Consider the following 12,433-nt stretch of genomic DNA (forward strand, 5'->3'; position numbering starts at 1 on the left):
AAAATCCATTCGACTTATAAGGCAAAACGTATGTTTGGTAGCATTTAAGAGGCACTAGGACAAGGTACAATTTTCTTAAAAGTACAGTGGTACCATACTTAGAAGGAGAAGAAAAGAAGCGAGAATAAGAGGATCGGTGGGGGTGTCTTGCTGGAGAAAACCAGCACCCAGGATCTTGGTGTCAAAAGCAGCAGATGGAAGACGAGCTCTTCAGTCACAGGGACTTTTATTTATTTGTTCTTTTTAGATATACATGGAAGTAGTGTGTTTTGACACAGAATACATACATGGAGTATAACTTATTCTAATTAGGATCCCATTCTTGTGGTTGTACATGATGTGGAGTTTCACTGGTTGTGTATTCATATATGATCATAGGAGAGTTATGTCTGATTCATTCTACCGTTTTTCTGATTCCCATCCCTCTTCCCTTATGTTCGTTCCCCTTTGTCTAAGACAATGAATTTCTATTCTTCCCTTCCTTCACCCCTTAATGTGTGTTAGCATCCACCTATCTGATGAAACATTTGGCCTCTACGTTTTTGGGATTGGCTTATTTCACTTAGCACGAGATAGTCTCTAGTTTGATCCATTTACCAGCAAATGCCATAATTTCATTCTTCTTTATGGCTGAGTAATATTCCATTGTGTATGAATATCACATTTTCTTTATCCATTCATCTATTGCAGGGCACCTAGGTTGGTTCCATAGCTTAGCTATTGTGAATTGAGCTGCTATAAATATTGATGTGGTTGCATCACTATGGTATGCTGATCTTCAGTCCTTTGAGTATATGCTGAGGAGTGGGTAACTGGGTCAAATGGTGATTCTATTCCACATTTTCTGAGGAATCTGTATGATGCTTTCTAGAGGGGTTGCACCAATTTGCATCCCCCCCAGCAGTATGTAAGTGAACATTTTCCCCACATCCTTGCCAACATTTATTGTTATTTGTATTCTTGTTAATTGCCGTCATTCTGACTAGAGATGGAATCTCAGTGTAGTTTTAATTTGCAATTCTGTAATTGCTAGCAATGTTGAACAATGTTTATATAGTTGTTGACCATTCGTATTTGTTCTTCTGTGAAGTGCCTGTTCAGATCCTTAGCCCATTTATTGATTGGGTTATTTCCTATTTTGGTGTTTTTTTATCTGCTCCAGATCAAGGTAACACTGCTTCAGAGTTCTGCCAAGCCCTTATCCTGACCATCGTTTCTGCTTTTCCACTGCCTCCGTTACTTGGAGAATCCCTTCTCCTGTTTGTTTCTCTTCCACCACTCCCTTTTCTTCTTTTTCTCCTAGTCTCCATGCTAGTGAGAAAACCCATCATTCATTAAAAACCTTAAGTGATATTTCATTTTTGAAATCACTGCACAAAAACTCATATGATGTATCCACAGAAACACACATGGAAAATTTGCTCATTATTCTAAGTCAAACAAGTAACAAGTCTGGGTGTAATTTTTAATAGCCTGCATATTAGATAAGTGAATTAGCCATTACAGCATCACATCCTAACCCTGCATGTCACTTAGTACATTATACCATGAAGAACATACCAGACCCAATTACACAAGAGACACTTTGGGAGAGAGAGAGGAGAAAGCCGGAGCTGGTTCAATCCTTTCCCCACGGCCTGGTGACTGTTCACACTTGGCTGTCCACATCCTTGCCTTCTAGCTTCTGAGTCCCCCTTGTGTCATTCACCACCCCTCAGTAAGGGCAGGCTCCTTCTTGCTCACAAAATTTTTGCACTGTTAGTTTTATGCCATATCGACTTTTATGCTCTTATTGTTACACAGGCCACTGAAATTGAGCACGATTCTTGGATCATTCAGGTGTGTGGTAATGTTCATTTGGGGATGAAATGTCCCTTAGAGAGGAGCATAAAATAGTTGTGTTTGTGAGGTAGCACGTCAACGTATCACAATAATTCAACTGGAATGGAGAGTCAATTCACTCTCCCTGAGTGAAGGAATTCACTGACTGTTTTGGCTCATTCCCCAGAACAACAAATTGATTGACTAGCTTTCTCTTCACTCCTCCACCAGTAACTTAGTTCGTTCCTATGTTTTCAGAACCTAGGATGGAGTGCAGATCTTTTTTCTAGACCTAAAGAAGGTATGGCTCAAAGTAACCAGGCAATCAAGAACATACTAATTTTGAAGTGAATGGTAACAAAAATTGTTTTTTATCTTTAAATAGGAAGAAAGTGGATTCAAGCAATACACATCTTTAAAAAACAAAGATTTTAAAAAGAAGCACAATGTTAGTTACAAAATTTATTAAAATCTTTTTTAATAATATGAAATGTTGGTAAGGATATTCTTTTTCATTTTCAAATATTTACTTAATTATTTTAAAATTTTCTATTTGTTCTAATTAGTTATACATGCAGTACAATGCACTTTGATATATCATATATAGATGGAGTATGATTTCCCATTCTCCTGGTTGTACATGATGTAGAATCCCACCAGATGTATAGTTATATATGTACATAGGGTAAGAATGTCTGATTCATTCTACTATCCTTGCTCCTCCCATATCCCTTCCCTTCCCTTCACTCGCCTCTGCCTAATCTAAAGTAACTCTATTCTTCCCTAGCCCCTCTTATTGTGAATTAGCACCCGCATATCAGAGAAAACACTTGACCTTTGCTTTTTTTGAAATTGGCTTATTTCATTTAGCATGATATTCTCCAGTTCCATTTACCTGCAAATGCCATAATTTCATTCTTCTTTGAGTGTAATATTTCATCCTCTATATACCAGATTTTCTTTTTTTTTTAACATATTGGCATTTTTTTCTTTTTTTATTAATTTTATTTTATTTTAATTTTTTACAGACTGCATTTTGATTCATTGTACACAGATGGGGTACATCATTTCATTTCTATGGTTGTGCATGATGTAGATTTGTACCATTCGTGAAATCATACATGTACATAGGGTAATGATGTCTGTCTCAGTCCACCATTTTTCATACCCCCAGGTTTTCTTTTATAGCAAATTTAAAATAAAATATCTGTTTTAGAAAATGATTGGCACCATGGTTCCAAAAATTGGAACATAAATTAGCAAGTTATTTGAAATTTTTGCACCTCTGACCCAGTACTACTGTAATTATAAATATAACCCATAAGTGTAAATCTAAAATGAACACCAAGAAGGATATTATTCTTCACAGTAGTATTCTAACCATCAAAAGATTAACAGCAAATTATATTACAATAAGTATATATGTGTACTAAACCTATAGAATTTAATATTATGTAGATGTTGAAAGTGAGATTTTCAAGGAGTACTAAAGGACACAAAATATATGAAGCATTCAGGAAGAAAGTGCATGATATTAAACTTTATATGTGATAATTCCAAATTTATAAATTCATAACAGATAAATACATATGAACATACACATAGATAGATGAATGGATAGACAGAAGAAATTGGAATGAAACAAAAATAGTAGCAATATTTGTAGAGTAGGGTTACAGGTGATTTTATATTATTTTTATACTTTTCTGTGTTTTCCCAAACTTTCTCTAATCACATGTGTTAAATTTCCTAATTTCAGTAATATTTTTTCACCTTCCTCTGGGGCCTCCACCAACTTCATCGAATTCTTTCCAGTCACCTGACAAGCATCACTATTTCTTCCTTAAATTCTCACCTTCGTGTTCTTCCTTTACGTACTCCTGCTGCCTGACACCCCCTAGGGTCACCATGGTCTTGCTGTCTATTCTGATAGGAGCCTTCCCCACAATTTAGACACCTGCCTATCACTACTTTGTAGGTTCATCATTCAGGTATTAATGTTGATGATCATAGTTTCTTAGGTAGAGAGCCCCTGAAACAGAGTCTGAGCCTAAGTTTTTGATCTACTTTGTGTTTCAAGCAGGGTGAGAGATAGAGGTTTAATTTCATTTTGTTGCATGTGGCTTTCCAATTTTCCAAGCACCATTTATTGAAGAAGCTATCTTTTCTCCAGTGAATGTTTTTGACACCTTTGTCTACTATGGGGTAACTGTATTTATGTGAGTTTGTCCTATGTCTTCTATTTTGTACCATTATTCTATGTGTCTATTTTGGTGCCAATACCATTCTGTTTTTGTTACTATGGCTCTGTAGTGTAGTTTAAGTGTTAATATTATGATGCCTCCTGCTTCACTTTTCTTGCTAAGGATTGCTCGGGCTATTATGGGTATCTTATTTTTCCAAATGAATTTCATGATTGCCTTTTCTAGTTCTATCAAGAATGTCATTGGGGTTTTAATAGGAATTATATTAAATCTGCAAAACACTTTTGGTAGTATGGCCATTTTGGCTGAGAAAGGGCTTCAGATATATGTGATTTATAGAGTGAGCAAATTTTAGGAAAACTTCAAAAGGAAGTCAATTAAGATAAGGCAGTGAAGGATAAAGAACCAAGGAGGTGTACGGTCTCAGGTAAGTTACAGCCTTGGCCAATGTACTAGGAGACTGGACTGTAAATCATGCCACAGTCTTTACCTTCAGGATAGGCGGCTAGGCTTTTGACCCCCAAACTGATTAACCAGTGGCCACCCTGGAGGGTGAAGGAAATGGTTCTATAACCCTTTTAGCAGGTACTCCCATCAGCAAAGGGCAAACTCCAGAAAGAAACATCGGAACGCTTGAGGGGCAGACGCACCCCTGGCAAGGAAGTCTCAGGAGTACCAACAGTGTCCACTACACATGGTGATGACTTTAAGGAGGAGAAGAAAACAGAGGAGGAGGAAAGTGATGCACTCACTTCAATTCAGAACACTGGTTCAGGGCAGCACTGCACAACATTCTGGTAGAAGCAGATACCAAAGCAGACTGGCACCCTACGAAGACATTTAAAAGTTCACCCAAATTCTTTAATGAAGGAGCTTAGATTTCTGCCTAGATGAGCCCTCGGTTTGCTCTGAACTCTCTAGAAAGTTTGAACAGCAGGTAAACTTAATCACAGCAGGTAAACGTAACTTACTCTCATAATAATATTTTTTCCATGCATACACGAGCCTTGAAAACTTCTGCAGGTTTCCCCTGGAAGTGGCTCAGTTTTGGAATCGGATAAAAGGACTCTTTGGTCCTATAGTACGAATTACTGAGACACGCAGGGTAGGAGGATCTGTGAACTACGTTGTGAAAACCTCCTCCCTTCCTAGCTTGGTGCTGCCAACAAATAGGATGCCCCCGCCCCCCATGCTCCTCTTCATTCAGCCATGCTCCATGAGCTTAGTTTAAAGGGTAGTTGAAGCAGCTGCCTAGTAGCAGAATGATTTGGGTCTTGGCAGAATTATTTCAGTTCTTCTCAAGGTCTGGGTCTACAGGTTTAAAATCTACTGTCGCTGAGTGAAAAAGTCAATCAAATCCATTCTTCGAAGTTAAGTAAGTCAGAAAACTACTTTTAAACACATACTAACCATACTGCATAAGCCCAACAGAGTTTTTCTCTTTAATGCCCCCACATTTGAGAAAAGAGAAACCCCAAAATAAAAAAAAAAATATAAGCATTGAGAAATATTATCACATAATATGCAGAGGAAGGTAAAAAAAAAAAAGAAGTTAGAAATACAAGAAAAAAGGGAGAAGTAGAAAAGAAGAGATGTGAAAAACATCTTTCTCTTCACTAAGCAATTTATTTCCTAGCTTTTTTGTGGCTCCAGTGATAGTCTTCAGGAAACTTGGTGATGTCATTTCCTTTCAATTGGCCAGTTACATAAATGCTGGAAAAGAGCCAAGTGCAACAGCTCTCAAACAGATGGCCGTGTGTGTAAATGCCAAAAAGTGAGAACAGCCATTTGCAGTTTTTTCTTTCTTTCTTTCTTTCTTTTTTTTTTTTTTTTTACCCCACACATGGTATAATGTTTATTTTATAGCCCCTCTTATTGGATTTATATAGATCATTCTTGTCATTTTTCTGGGAAAAGAAAAGAAGGAATCAGTCATAAATATAAGACAAATCATGAAATTATGCAAAAAAAGAAGATAACAAAGAGAAGTGAGCATCACTGGGAGAATTTAAACCACCAAAAAGTGGTTCACACAACACTATTCACTTGAGCAAACATTCTAGGAAAGAATATCTGTAACTGTCAAGAAATATCAAGTCAGAGAGGTTTTACAGCTAGACAAATGAATCCACCTCACAATTCCAGAGAAATTGGAATTGTAACTGCATTACTTTACAAAAAAAAAAAAAGAAAGAAAGAAAGAAAGAAAAAGAAAATAAGAAGTCCACATTATAGATTTACTTTTATTCCTCCACAGCAAGTTTAAATGTAGCTGCGAGTTCCTTCACAGCACTGACCTACATATCCCCCTCTTCCAAGTACATATTGATGCAATCAAGAGAAGTTTACACTTTTGTAACTGTGAAGAATTTCAGTTATGCATAATAAAACACAGCATGGAGGTTAGGGCTTTTCATTTTCAAAAACTAAGTTCTGTTCTTGTCTGCAATGACTGACAATAGCATTCCCTTTCTTTGCTCTAATGAAAATGACATTCTTTTCATAAATACTGCAGTGAAAGTTATGCAGGTTCAAAGAAAAGTAAACTAATTCTTTGTGAAATCCATCAATTAACTCCCTTTGATATTTCAATATTTCAATTAAATAAGGATGTGTGAATTTTTTGAAAACTACCCTATTAAATATAGGTGATATAGGTATCAATAGGGGAGACAAAATAAGGGTAAGATAATTATGCATCTTCTGTTTATTTTCTTTTTTGTGTGAAAATGTTGCTTTATTTTCCAGGGTATTTAAATAATTTAATTTCTTCTTTCTCTGTCTAATTTCCAAAGTATGTAGCTAAGCATTTTTTTTTAATTTGTCAATCATTATGAACCTAAACAATTTAAGTAACATGAACTCAGCAATGCAATGTGTTCGATTTTGTAAATGTTCTCTATATTTTTTTAAATTTATTTTTATTGTAAACAAATGGGATACATCTCGTTCTAAGCATTCTAATCTCCACTTAAATATATAGCAGTAAGATGTCACTGACTTATTTGTTAATAAATACTGATTTATTATGGGACAAGGACAGTACTAGAAACAGTTGACAAAAAGCATGGATCATTTACTAAAACAGGTCACATGTTTTACACACTCTCTATTTAAATACTACTTTTCTTTCAATGTTTCTACCTAATTTTGTGCTGTTCTAACCCTTGGATCCCAGGAAAATATTTGGACCTCTGCAATTTCCCATGAGACTTCTATACTGCTTGGGTCAGGGAAGGACAGTTTTAGAGACCCTGTTACCTTTAGGTAGGATTGTGTCCTCAAAAGGTTTTTGTGCTTATTTTGGATCCTGCTGCCTGAACTCCACCAAGCAGAGTAATAAGTTCCATATGCCCATTTTTTTGAAGAACACATTTTCAAAGCAGCAAATGTTTTGACGGATTGGCTCTTGGAGAGCCTAAATACTGTTATACACATCGTTTAGCGTTTCACAAGGCCCCTACTGTTAAATTCTGGGAATGGAGCCAGGGTAACCTACCTACGGGTGCTCAAAGTAATGTTAAAATATTGAGAATTCTTAACCATCATGCTTCACCAAGACATATTTGGAATGTGAGGATTTCTTTGCTGCCACGGAACGGTGAATGTGTGTGTGTGTGTGTGTGTGCACATTAAAGAAAAAGAAAGAAACAGGCCCTGGGAGTCAATAAATTAACAATGACAAAACTTCATGATAGGGCTTTCTAAATGTTTGAACTTTAAAATTTTTCATCTAAAGTGTTGTTGAATTCTGATCTTAGAAATATAGAGGAAAAGCAATGGAAAGTGACAGAAATAGAACAGAGCTTATACAATGGGTGTTACTCTTGCTGTCTCCAGGTAGAGAACTTCATAGTGCCTAATGTTATCATTTCCGTGCATCCTGTGTAGCTCATACATAAGAAGAATAAGCATTCTTTACTAGCGTGCTCCTAAATTTGCTTAAGTATAAGATTCACCTGGGATTCCTTTTCCTGCCCCAATCCCATCCCAGGATCCTGATGCAATAGGCTAGGGGGGCAGGGCGTGGTGAGCCATGAAATTTCTATTTTTAAGAATTATCTCAAGTGTTTCCCAGAAGCAACTATGAAAATAAGGAAATCTTCAGAAACACTTCAGAAACTGAAAACTAATGCTAAATTCGTATACAGCTGCCAAATTACTGTTCCTGACTTTTTCTTTTAAAATATTGGCATCTAAATTACTTTCATGCAATCTATCTTTTCGTTAACTCTACTTGTATTTCCACATCTTATATTTCTTGTTTTAATATCTATTTTAAAATATTATATTTAGTAATCTGAGTGTTCAAAGGTGATGTATTTTTAAATGAATATTGTGGTGAGAAAAGGTTCACTATGGTGACGTATTTCCCTACAGATGTAGTTAATTAGGGAAGAGACGCAAAGAATATATAGAAAAAATGCTAAGAATTATTACTTACTAAAGAGTAATAGGATTCAACTGTCTTATAATATAAAAAAGGCAATGAATGGGCATGCTTTACTTGATTTATTAAGTATGGAATGTGTACAGAAGCAGTATAGTAAGGAATATATTCATATGCCTATATTAAAATCACACTTAACTCTTAAGAACACTGAGATCCTAGGCTTGTTGTCTTTACAAAACTGTGAGAAGTCTCATTTTCCTCATTCAGTAAATGAAAGATTCACCTCACTGAGTTAATTTGAGTTTAGGACAGATAATCTCTGCAGAGTCTGACATGTAGTAGGTGACCATAAAAATATTCAGTTTATCATAATTATTAATTATTATCATTGAAATATTAATCAATGATCTACTATTGGTCAGGCATGTTTAAGATTGTCCAAGTTCCCTGATCTATAGAGAACCTAGTAGGGTAAACGGAAAACAAATAAGTAATGAAAATAAATTAAAAATGAGTTTCAAATATTACTAAATACTGGGAAGAAAATAAAGTCAAATAAGGCTGTGCTCAGTGGCACATGCCTATAATCCCCATCTCTTGGGGAGGCTGAGACAGGAGGATTACAAGTTCGAGAAAGGCCTGGGTAAATTTGTGATCCCCTGTCTCAAAATAAAAAATAAGAACTGGGGATGTAACTCAGTGGGAGAGCACCTCTGAGTTTAATCCCTAGTACCAGAAAAAACAAACAAATAAATGAAACAGAATAAGGTGCTGGGTGAAGAAGAAGGGATGGGCAGCATTATCTGCGAGGTCCGGAGAGAGCATTCACAGAGGCTATGGGATACGCTCCTGAGATTGAACGATGAGCAGGAAGCTGCTCTTCAACATCCAGGGAAAGAACCCAAGACAGACATGGACGTGCAGTGTCTTGTCCAAGAAAGGGACAGGAAGGCCTGTGTGACAGCCGGTGAGGTGGTGGAGACAGACTGTGAGGCAGGCAGGGATCACATGCATGCCTCCTATTTGATTATTTCCTTTTAAGTTGAACATCAAGACCAGCGTATTTGTATTTTAAAAGGTTAAAAAGACATTACTCCCATTTGATCATGGGTACAGGGAAAGTACTTTTAAGTTGTATTTTCTTTGGTTTGGTTTAGTTTCTTAGGCTTATATCCAAGGCGAGAATTCTTTGCGGTTGGCATCTGTTCTGACTGGTAGGAGCCCGTGCTCTACCCTTTGTTATATATTTTGAGAAAAATGCTGCTTATATCTAATATTTTATATTTGACTAGGAAAAATACAGAAGTATATTTTAAACCTAGAGCAATGAATTTTCCTAATTTGCCAGTGAGGGAAGAAATCATAAAATGCTTCTTTAGTTAGAATTTCATGCTCAAATTCCTCCATTTTCCAGGGCAAGTGATGATGCTGGGTTATTGATGGTGGTTCATCTTGCTAGCTGGTTTCAGGTCTAGCTGATCTCAGGCTTTTTATATCATCACCCATCCAAGAACAAAGATGCTGCTGTGAGGAACACTGCTTTCTGATACAATCAATGATGATGATATATATATATATATATATATATATATATACATAAAAATTTATATATATATATTTGTAGGAATTTTTCCTATTGATTTCCATAAATGAGTAATATTAGCAAAAATACCTGGCATACCATTTTATATAAAAACAAGGGGATTCCATAGAATTATGGAGTTTCAGAGCTGGCAAATGCCACTGGAATTTACTACTCCTTACCACTATTTTAGAGATGAAGAAAATTAAAATGCAAGCTAGACACGATGGCATATGCTTAGCATCTCAGCAACTCAGGAGGCTGAGGCAGGAAGCTCACAAGTTCAAGGCCAAGGCCAGCCCAGGCAATTTAGTGAGAGCCTGTCTCAAATTAAAACATAAGAAGGGCTAGGGATGTAGCTCAGTGGTAGAGCACCCCTGGGTTCAATTCACAGGTCTGCAAATTTAAAAAAGAAAAGAAAAGGAAGGGAAGGGAAGGGAAGGGAAGGGAAGGGAAGGGAAGGGAAGGGAAGGGAAGGAAGGAAGGAAGGAAGGAAGGAAGGGAGGGAGGGAGGGAGGGAGGGAGGAAGAAAGAAAAGAAAGAAAGAGAGAGAAAAGAAAGAAAGAAAACTAAACTCGAAGACACACAAAGACACATGCCACTTTAACACAATATTTAGCTAAGAAAGATAGGGTTTTACCTAAAATTCAAATTATCTAATTCCCTGGCTTTTACTCTTTCTATACATAAATACTCAGGGACACATGTACTTTCTGTGTATGAAGGAAAGTGGATTTTGATGGAGACTTAAAGGAAAAATAAATTAAGACAGTCACTCGACTATTATTATTTGAGTACATTTCAATGAGCATTTATCTAGATCAAATAATTCTTATTGATCCAAACTTCTGACAACATGAGCTTCATCATTAATACAAATTGAAGCAGTCATAAAATTGGAAAAATAAAGAGTGAACTTGTGTGCTCCACTTTAGGAAGATTTAGAGGGATTTTGGGTACACATAAGTAGAGCTCTCCCTTCTTGGACTGTGAATAAACTCCTAGATTCATCTACAATTAAAACTGTAAGAAACTCTGTCAATCTCATGTTAACATTTCCCACAAGGTTACAGTCAGAGGACATTATACCTACTTAAAGAGAAGCATGGAGATTTTAAAACTGGGACTTTTTTTTTTTTTTTTTTTTTTCTCTCTCTCTCTCTCTGAACCGAGAAGCCTGCTTTAGGAGTAGAATCTGGTTTAATGTTCAGGTGATTCCCCAAACTTGCTGCATCAGGGTTTATGGTTCCCAATGCTCAACAGTGGTTGGTGTGGGATGGAGACTTAGGATGTTCCATAGCATCGTGGACATCTACCGTTAGGCATTCGATGTTACTAACTTCCAACAGGTGTTATAGACAACATTAGCACAGGAGAGGGGAGGAAGGAAAAGTGTTTTGTGTGTGTGTGTGTGTGTGTGTTTTGCAGTGCAGGAGACTGAACCCAGGGCCTTGCATTGCCAGCAAATCCTCTACCACTGAGCTATATCCTCAACTCTTTCCAACTTGTTTTGGTATTTTTTATTTATTTATTTATTTATTTATTTATTTTGAATCAAGGTCTTGCTAAGCTGCCTGGGCCAGCCTCAAACTTATGATACTCCTGCCTCAGCCTTTACAGTGACTTGGATTACAGTCATGGACTACTGTGCCAGGCAATGAATATTCCTTTAATGTTTTCTATTGTTAAAACTCTGTTGGAATCACTTGAACATTATAATATTTAAGTCTCCCAATATGATTTGTTTTTTTGTTTTTTTTTGTTTTTTTTTTGTACCAGGGTTTGAACCTAGGGGTGCTTCACCACTGAGACACATCCCCAGTCCTTTTTTATATTTTATGTAGAGACAGGGTCTTTCTGAGTTGCTTAGGTCCTTGCTAAGTTGCTGAGGCTGGTTTTAAACTCATGATTCTCCTACCTCAGCCTCCCAAGACCCTGGGATTACAGGTGTGTGCCACGGCCTGGCTACCAATATGCTTTGAAGAGTTTGTTTGTTTGTTGGCAGTCCTGAAAATTGAACCCAGTGAAATCTATCACTGAGCTACATCCCCAGTTTTTCTTATTTATTTACTTATTTATTTACTTATTTACAGTACTGGGAGTGTCCTACCTTTGATGTATACTCCCAACGCTTTTTTAAATTTTATTTTGAGATAGGGTTTCATAGAGTTGCCTTGGCTGACCTCAAACTTACAACCTTCCTGCCTCAGCCTCCTAAGATGCTAGGATTACAGGTGTGCACCACGGCATCTGGCCTTCAAAGTCTCGAATATGTAACCCAACTCTATATCCAGTGAGGACGTTCGAGACACATTCAACAGAATGGCTGATGAAGTTGCCTTACACCCGGAGGGTAATTGGAACATAGGCCAGAATTTATTGGGCATTTGACAGGGTCACATGGGCCAGGTCTGTATAGGCATTTTCTATGTG

At 36.8% G+C, this 12,433-nt stretch overlaps 1 long non-coding RNA gene across 1 annotated transcript in view; it reads left to right on the plus strand.

Annotated features, from left to right (window-relative positions):
• Positions 1–12,433, plus strand: part of LOC306663868 — a 54,176-nt gene that overhangs the window by 23,652 nt on the left and 18,091 nt on the right. Inside the window, exon 2 of the long non-coding RNA XR_013764569.1 lies at positions 2,080–2,175. This is a non-coding gene — a long non-coding RNA (uncharacterized lncRNA). The remainder of the gene's footprint in view (positions 1–2,079; positions 2,176–12,433) is intronic.

This window comes from Sciurus vulgaris (assembly GCF_902686455.1).
Source record: "Sciurus vulgaris genome assembly, chromosome: 6".
NCBI classification, from domain to species: domain Eukaryota; kingdom Metazoa; phylum Chordata; class Mammalia; order Rodentia; family Sciuridae; genus Sciurus; species Sciurus vulgaris.